The sequence below is a fragment of the Schistocerca piceifrons genome, chromosome 1 (genome assembly GCF_021461385.2).
Source record: "Schistocerca piceifrons isolate TAMUIC-IGC-003096 chromosome 1, iqSchPice1.1, whole genome shotgun sequence".
Taxonomy (NCBI): domain Eukaryota; kingdom Metazoa; phylum Arthropoda; class Insecta; order Orthoptera; family Acrididae; genus Schistocerca; species Schistocerca piceifrons.
This window is the reverse complement of record NC_060138.1, coordinates 864,538,427-864,547,453: the sequence shown is the minus strand read 5'-3', so window position 1 is coordinate 864,547,453 and position 9,027 is coordinate 864,538,427. Positions and strand designations below refer to the sequence as shown.

The 9,027-nt window shown below is 45.8% G+C and overlaps 1 protein-coding gene across 2 annotated transcripts in view; it reads left to right on the top strand.

The window, feature by feature from the left end:
• The first annotated feature begins 1,601 nt into the window (after nucleotides 1–1,601).
• LOC124716128 (cadherin-87A) overlaps nucleotides 1,602–9,027 on the top strand; it is a 725,215-nt gene continuing 717,789 nt past the window's right edge. For both annotated transcript variants that reach the window (XM_047243147.1, XM_047243148.1), the window contains exon 1: nucleotides 1,602–1,743. The gene's annotated coding sequence lies outside the window, so the exon portion shown is untranslated. The remainder of the gene's footprint in view (nucleotides 1,744–9,027) is intronic.

Below are 9,027 nucleotides of genomic sequence, written 5' to 3'. Positions count from 1 at the left end.
GATTGCACAATTGCGTGCGAATTCTCGTCAGCCCACACATGTTGATTGTGAAAATTTACAATTTGATCACGTTGGAATGAAGCCTCATCCGTAAAGAGAGCATTTGCACTGAAATGAGGATTGACACATTGTTGGATGAACCATTCGCAGAAGTGTACCCGTGGAGGTCAATCAGCTGCTGATAGTGCCTGCACACGCTGCACATGGTACGGAAACAACTGGTTCTCGTTCTAGGCGCGCAGTCCGGAACCGCGCGACTGCTACGGTCGCAGGTTCGAATCCTGCCTCGGGCATGGAAGTGTGTGATGTCCTTAGGTTAGTTAGGTTTAAGTAGTTCTAAGTTCTAGGGGACTGATGACCACAGATGTTAAGTCCCATAGTGCTCAGAACCATTTGAACCACCAACTGGTTCTCCCGCAGCACTCTCCATACAGTGACGTGGTCAACGTTACCTTGTACAGCAACAACTTCTCTGACGCTGACATTAGGGTTATCGTCAACTGCACGAAGAATTACCTCGTTCATTGCAGGTGTCCTCGTTGTTCTAGGTCTTCCCCAGTCGCGAGTCATAGATTGGAATGTTTCGTGCTCCCTAAGACGCCGATCAATTGCTTCGAAGGTCTTCCTGTCGGCACACCTTCGTTCTGGAAATCTGTCTCGATACAAACGTACCGCGCCACGGCTATTGCCCCGTGCTAATCCATACATCAAATGGGCATCTGTCAACTCCGCATTTGTAAACATTGCACTGACTGCATAACCACGTTCGTGTTGAACACTAACCTGTTGATGCTACGTACTGATGTGCTTGAGGCTAGTACTGTAGAGCAATGAATCGCATGTCAACACAAGCACCGAAGTCAACATTACCTTCGTTCAATTGGGCCAACTGGCGGTGAATCGAGCTCTAACATGGAAATTAAGCGTTTCCGGACACGTGTCCACATAACATCTTTTCTTTATTTGTGTGTGAGGAATGTTCCCTGAAAGTTTGGCCGTCACTTTTTGTAACACCCTGCATGTGGACAGGTCGATCTGGTGTGGCATAACGTATCCCAGGACAACATGCGCCTTCTGTACGATCGACTGGATGTCAAAGTCAGTGCATGCATTACCCCTCATGGAAGCTGCGCCCCGTACTAATATGGGTTTTTCACCATGGTTCGACACCTGGTACTTCAGAGTCATTTGTGCAATTAATCTGTAAATATAATCACTTCATTTACTCCATATGCACTGTTGCAACAATAAAACTTGAGAGAACTGGAAACCTCTAAAAGGATGCATTTATTTTTTTCAGCAATGTATTTGCCGAGAAATGTTTTTATGTAACGTAATGTTTAGAGCGATTCTGAAATAGTAATTAAGGGGCAGTGAGGTTACCGTTTCGCCTTTGGTTATGCTGTCGGAAGCAGCGCTATACTCCGTAAGAGCTCGGCACGCCCACCTGACGGCTGCTGGCGGCTGCGGCCACTGCCGCCCCCTCGCCTCGGCCTCCTGCTGGGCAGCGCACTCCAGCGGCCGAGCACTGCGCATGCGCGCCCGATGCTCCCTCGCCGCCACCAACGCCGCCGCTGGAGTCGCCAGTAGGCTGCCGGCTTGCGGTTGAGCTGGTGATGTGAAGTGTAGCTGTGGAGCAGGCCGACACTGCCCGACTCCGAGCGTCTCGTCTCGCCTACGAGTCTGACATGTGACAACTACCGTCGCCCGACACAACGCTTCAACTGTTACGCCATCGACAAGGTAAGTGTCAAATGAGTGACTGCGTTACCTAATAGTGCACTCTCTGGAGACTACTGTCTCAGCGAGTGTGCTACCTGTGTCTTCTGCTGTGAAGGCCACGTCAGACTCTAGGCACGAGGAAAAGACACGCCACTTGACAGCAGGCAGTGCTTCACACTGTAGACTCCGACAGTGGATACATATTTACACCATAAAGCCCGCTTATCTTGTGCACAGCAACCGTCGATGCAGGCAATACACTTCTTTTTGTGTCCCATACCGGATCTTTAAACCTCTTACTATTTTGACCAATCATCACATGTGCTGTAAAAGTTTACCGTATAAAAATTTTTGTTCTGTATTTCTGGGCTTTTTGTATTCAAAGCACTAAGTGTTTTAGCAAAATAAGAACATATTCTGAAGGCCATACTTTATTGGCTGATGCTGTAATAACTTGAAACATAAATGCTTTTTGCTTTCCCCTACACCTAGGTAGTTGTTACTTCCATCACAGTCCGATAAGACGACAATACCAATGAGAACTGTTTTCTTGCTTCTATTGTTCTACCTCTGCTTTCTTTTCGTTACGTGATACACAGTTATTTTTCAGAGCACACCTGCACCTATTTCCGCTTACATAAAATGCCCAGCTTAGAACAATCACAATTATCTACCATAACAAAGGCAAGAACGTATGCTGATGAAACGAAAGCAAATAATGTGCAATCGGTAGACTACGTGTGAATATTACCTGAGAGTGAACCATTGGCTAAGAAACGCATTGTAATATATAAGACGAGGTGAAATAGTGGCCTCTGTTTGATCCTACCCTTCATTATCGACTTTTGTAACGCATTTGGCTCTACTGAAATAAATGTGAACTGTTGAATTGAAGTTAGTCTATTTGCATTAGATTATTATTAGATTTTGTACACTGCGAACCGCTTAATGTCTTTCATTATCAATCTGAGTAAAGTGCATGTTGTTGTTGGATACTATATGATAAAAATTTTATAAAGCCAAGATCGCATAAGTATTTCTTTATTTACAACAAACGGTTTCGACAGACACTGGCGTCATCTTCAAACCTTAAAAAAATTGTTGTAAAAAGGGGTTCATTTTGATGAACTTCATGCGTAGTTGTCAGGTTAGTGGCGTGAAGTTCCAACTGAAAATAAATCCGTCTTATAACAAAATTTTTGAAGACCTGAAGATAGCAGCAATGCCTGTCGAAACAGGTTGTTGTAAATAATGAAATATTTATGCGATGTTGGAGTTAAAACGTTTTTACCAAGTAAAACAGATAGCTCCTTCTGATTTCTCAACATGAGAAAATTCGATATGAGTTCAAGCTCTGTGTTTGACACACCGTATCCTCTAGGCAGAGGAAACTAAGATCATGTGTGATTTATTACATGAATTTGGGTCGTAGATTTACTCTTTACTGTGATACTTTATAAAAATTGAAGAATATAAAGCTAAAATGTTGAGATTGCTTCTCTTCGACTGCCCCACTACTGAAGAAATAATCAACTTATGCTGTCATACTCTGATCCATGCTATCGCATTATTCTGCGTTTGAATGCCTGCCCGGCGCGTACTAGCGCATACAGATGACATTAAGAAAGGACTGACAGGATCGCCAATGAGAAAACATGAGCAATGGCTGAGGCGAATGAAGAAACTAATCCTTGTATACTCTGTGCTTCAAAAGCTTTACCACTGGTCGTGTTTCCATTGTGATCAAAAGGCGTGTGATGTTGAATGTCCACGTCCAACATTGACACATACCCACTTTCTGCTTTCTGTGAGTTGTTTACTGGAGAAAGTGACACTAATTACATTGACGAGGCCCTTTTGTAGTAGTTAGACTAGAAGAACACTGATTTCTTCTCTTGTTGGAGTTTTAATAAGTGACCACGAGAAAAGGCGATTTGGATTCAGACCTATTCCGGGACGCAGCCGAAACTAATCAAGATCAACACTCAAGACTGAACACCATCACGCAATGCTTGGTTAATTACTGCGTGGATACCAGACACTGTACAACACCTCACGACGCAACTGTCACGATTCGGCCGATCGCTTGTCTGGAATATTATTGTGAATATTACTGTGCGTGCCGTTGCATTCGCCAGCGCTTTGCAGCGTGCTGCCAGTCGGGACTATGGTCCCGTTAGACGGCAGGTCTGTTCTGGGCAGAACGCCGACCCCCGTGGCCACCTCTCCTCCCCTCCCCCCCCCCCCAAGTCCCCCTTCCCATCGCCCCCCCCCCCACCTCCCCCACCGCACCTGTCGCGGCCTCCTCAAGAGATCGGCACAGCACGTCCGGGAGTGCCGTGACGCCACGCTTTCTTACGCGCTGATATCACCGCCTCTGAAATGTCGCTGTGGCTCAGTGCAGTGTTTTACGTCTGAGTAATAGCAGCAAAATGCTGCGCGGTGCAGAAATACGAAACAGTTGTACAGGAGAAGAAACAAATCCGCAGGTAGAAGTAGCCGTGGTAGAAAAGTGTGGTAACGCGAGAGGCACAATTGACCCTACGAATTTTAGTAGAGTATAGCCTGGAGATAGACAAGCCTACCTTTGAAACTTCCTGGAAGATTAAAACTCGAACTCGGGACCTTTGCCTTTCGCGGGCAGGTGCTCTACAATCTGAGCTACCCAAGCACGACTCACGCCCCGTCCTCATAGTTTTACTTCCGCTAGTAAAGCTGTGAGGACGGGGCGTGAGTCGTGATGGGTAGCTCAGAAGGTAGAGCACTTGCCCGCGAAAGGCAAAGGTCCCGAGTTCGAGTCTCGATTCGGCACCCAATTTTGATCTGCCAGGAAGTTTCATATCAGCACACAATCTGCTGCAGAGTGAAAATCTCATTCTGGAAGCCTACCTTTGTAGATTTAGAAAACGCTTTTTCCAACGTTGACCACTGTTAGCGAAAACTGCTGTACTCGGAAGGAATGGTATGAATCACTTCACTGTCAGAGCATTTGTAGAACAGTTTATTCATTATAAGTGATTAAGATTACAGAGAGATGAAGTATATGTAAGGTCAGCAGTGCCCTCTTTTGTATGCCCCTGCAGGTAACCGTTACGTCAAGATCAGTCTGTGGGGAGAGCAGTCAAACGAAGAGGAAATGTGCAAGCAAGTGCCGGCATGCCTGATCGATGTCAAAGGGCGCGATATCAGCACTGAGCAAGTTCAAAGGGGGCTCGTACAGGGCAAATTGCTAAGACAGTGAAGCGTATGTGGAGCCAGTGAGTAGAAGAGGGTGCTGCACTGTGACGAGCTGATACCGGACCATACGATGTGACCACAGCGCGGGACGAACGCCATCTTGTCTGACAGAACAGCCTTGTCCGCAGAGTTGAGTTGACGTGGGAGCACTGCAACGAGTGTGGTCATGGCTACATCGACGGTTCGACGCCTTTATGAGGAATGAACTGTGATACGCATGCCATTTTGTCGGCTTTCACTGACCGAAAGTTATCAATGGCTCAGAGTGCAATGAGTACGTCAGCGCCATCACTGGCGTTCTGAGTGGCTTCAACTTGTGCTACAGAGACTGGCAGCGTGCATGTTAGACGCTGCCGTTATGACAGTTACCGGACTGACTGTATCATTGAGCGACACAGTGTACAAAAGTCAAGTGCAGCGGTTTGGGGCGCCGTTACGTACTGAGGGCAATTTTAACGGCTACCGCCATATCAGTGACGTCTTACAGCCGAGGCAATGCCCTCCCTGCATGCAGACCCACGTGGAATATTTCCCCAGAACAATGTCCAGCCACGTGTGTGTGTGTGTTTGGGGGGGGGGGGGGGGGGGGGAGGGGTGACGTGCAAGCCTTCATCGAAGAACAACGGGTACCACACTTCTGTGGCATGCCTGCCTTACACATCACCCATAGAACATGACTAGGGAATGCTCAGCTGGCAACTTGTACGTTCTGGTCCTCCTGCAAACACTGCCAACGCTTTGTGGACATACCTACAAAACACGTAGCAGTGTTTTCGACAAGTGCATACCAAGGCCCTCTCTGCGTGCCATGAAATTGGGAAGACCACATAGATAATATGGTGGGGAAGGCGAAATAAAGACTGCGCTTTGCTGGCAGAACACTTAGATGATGCGACAAACCCACTAAAGAGACAGCCTACATTACATTTCTCCGTCTGCTGGAATATTGCTGCGCGGTGTGGGATCCTTACCAGGTAGGATTGACGGAGGACCACGAAAATGTACAAAGAAGGGTAGCTCGTTTCGTGTTATCGCGCAATAGGAGTGAGAGTGTCACTGACGTAATACGCGAGTTGGGGTGGCAGTCACTGAAACAAAGGCGGTTTTCTTTGAGGCGAGATCTGTTCACGAAATTTCAGTCACCAACTTTCTCTTCCGAATGCGAAAATATTTTGTTGACACCCACCTGCGAAGGGAGAAATGATTATTATAATAAAATAAGCGAAATCAGAGCTCGAAAGGAAAGATTTAGGTGTTCCTTTTTCCCACGCGCCATTCGCGAGTGGAATGGTAGAGGAGTTGTATGAAACCGGTTTGATGAACCCTGAGACAGGCACTTAAGTGTGAATTGCAGAGTAACCATGTAGATGTAGATGAATAGACACGACGTCTAGACGCTGTGATGGCAGTATCTGGGGGCTGCGCACTCTACCGAATTTGAGTATTCATCGAACCAGGAAAGCGCGGGTTCAGCCCTGTAAAAATTGATATTACTGGGGAGGACGGGTGTGTCCACAGCATACTCGGCATGTAGAAAGTTCATCACTACGTCATCGAGAACGTAGAGATATACATCCTGGTTCATGTTTACAGTAACCTAAATCAGCGCCTCAATGGTGTGAAGAACACACCGAAAACATCACAGAACCACCTTCCGTCTGTAGTACACACCCTCCATTCACTGCGAGTTAAACACCTTATAGGGCGTTGGGCTGACAGTGTACTCAGCACATTGCATGATTCGCAAAGAGGCAAAATAACGACTCCCCCCAACTACACTACACGCCTCCAGCCAGCTACAGTCCGTTTACTATACTACACCCACTGAAGACGTGCAGCTTTAGGTTCTGCTGTGGGCAGTGGCCTTTTTCTAAGTACCCGACAGCAAATGTCCATTGCAAGCAGTTCGAAACGTTCGCTCGGAAACTGGTTAAGAAGGACTTGCATTCAGCGACAGTAGCAATTCCTGTCGGGTTTTAAACCAATTTTCATTGACAAGACGTGACATTCGTTTCCCACATATGTCGTTTAGGACCTTTTTATGACCACTGTTCATCCTCCGTATTACTTGTACGTAGTTGCAGAGGATACGCCGTTCCTTGTAGACATGCCGGAGTGCCCGTCCAAAATCCAGGGAAGTTCATTCTTGGTGTTCTCATGAGCATATTCAAACACGATGTCTCCTTTTGGCTGCGTAATGCAGCAATTCGACGTGGCGTGGACTCCACATGTCGTTGGGATTTCCCTGCAGAAGCATTGAGACATGTTGCCTCTATAGCTGTCCATATTTACGAAAGTGTTGCCGGTGCAGCATCCCCAGCACGAAGTGACCGCTTGATTGTGTCCCATGACGGACGATCTGGGTGCCCAGATCATTACCTCGAACTGTCCAGAATGATCTTAAACCAAATCCTGAACAGTAGTGGCCCTGTAACATGGCGCATTGTCACCCATAAAAATTCTATCATTGTTGGGCTGTAAATGGTCTACAGCTAGCCGAACATAACCAATTCCAGTCAATGATCGGTTCAGTTGAACCAGAGCACCCAGTCCCTTCCATGTAAACGCAGCCGACATCGTTATGGAGCCACGATCGGCTTGCACACTGCCTTGTTCACAACTTGCGTCCATGGGTTCGTGGGTTCTGCGCCACACTCGAAACGTACCATCAGTTCGTACCAAGTGAACTCTGTTCTCACCTAACCAGGCCACGGTTTTTCAATCGTCTAGATTTTAACGAATATGGTCGTGAGCTCAGGAGAGGTCCTGAAGGTGCTTACGTGCTGTTAGTACAGGCACTCGCGTCGGTCGCCTGCTGCCACAGCTCATCACCGCCAAATTTCGCCACACATTTCTGACGGTCAGGACTGCGTTCGTCGTAATCGTACGTTGATTTCTGAGGTTATTTCGCGCAGTGTTGCATGTTGTTAGCACAGAAAACTCTACGCAAACGTCGCTGTTCGCGGCTATAACTGCCCACGTCGTGTTGTGCCGACTCCACTGTAGCTTGAATGAATTTTTAAGTTTGTTTTATATGCCCAACTTCTAATTTCACCACACAGGTCTCCAGGATTGAGCAGTTATTGCCCGATGACGACACGCAATACAGTTTGTTAAAGCGGAGTTCGCCGTTATTAATTATGTTTTTAGATTTAATTTTATTACTCGTACAGAGACTCAACGTTTCTTTGTTTAACAGCGCGTCGTCAAAATAAGTATGAAATGCTAATGTCTTTGCAATACATAATGTCGACTATTGAGTTAAAGTTCGTACCTATTTTGCCATTTTAAAGAAGAGAAACCTTAAGCGCATCTGATTCTATAGTCTCGGTATCAAATGTTCACTATTTTCAATTTACTTCCTATCTCAGTTCAGTATTTAACACAAATTATATATCAATGTCATTTCAGAGATATTACGTCGGTTCCACACTAACGGAATAACACGTCATTGTCATTTAACATCACTTTTATTAATAATCCTTTTTCTTATGACGTAAATGTTAATGAATGATCACTAGGAGGAGGAAAGAGGGATTGATCCGAATCATGAGATAATAGCTTTTAATGAGCCCGTAATCGTTAATTAAATAAAAAGTCACGTTCAAGGATGATATGCGAACAACTTTCGTTACGTCCGTTTTTACGTATCTGTCAAAACTAATCCTGTCGCCCACAATTCAAATTAACACTGACGTTAACCCCTTTTGTGGGAACATCGAATCGTAACTATTATGTGAAAGTTTATTCTAGTCCCCGAATTAATTCCTTTCAGATACGCGCACGACCGAACAGCAGAACGGAAGACAAACGACTTTTTTTTAACAACCGAACAACGCAATGACGTTACATTACGACAATGTCCGCCCAGTGAACATCTCTTTGACTTTATCTTTTCTACTCTGCTTAGTTAAATTATTCCTAATTACAATTTATTCAGCTATTTAACGAAAACATCTAACAAAAAATAAAATAAATTTATCCCAACGTAAAAGATCCGTTACACGGCCATTAAGTGGATACCGTCGGCCACTGTGTTGTTCATGGTGACAGGTAATGCATGAAATT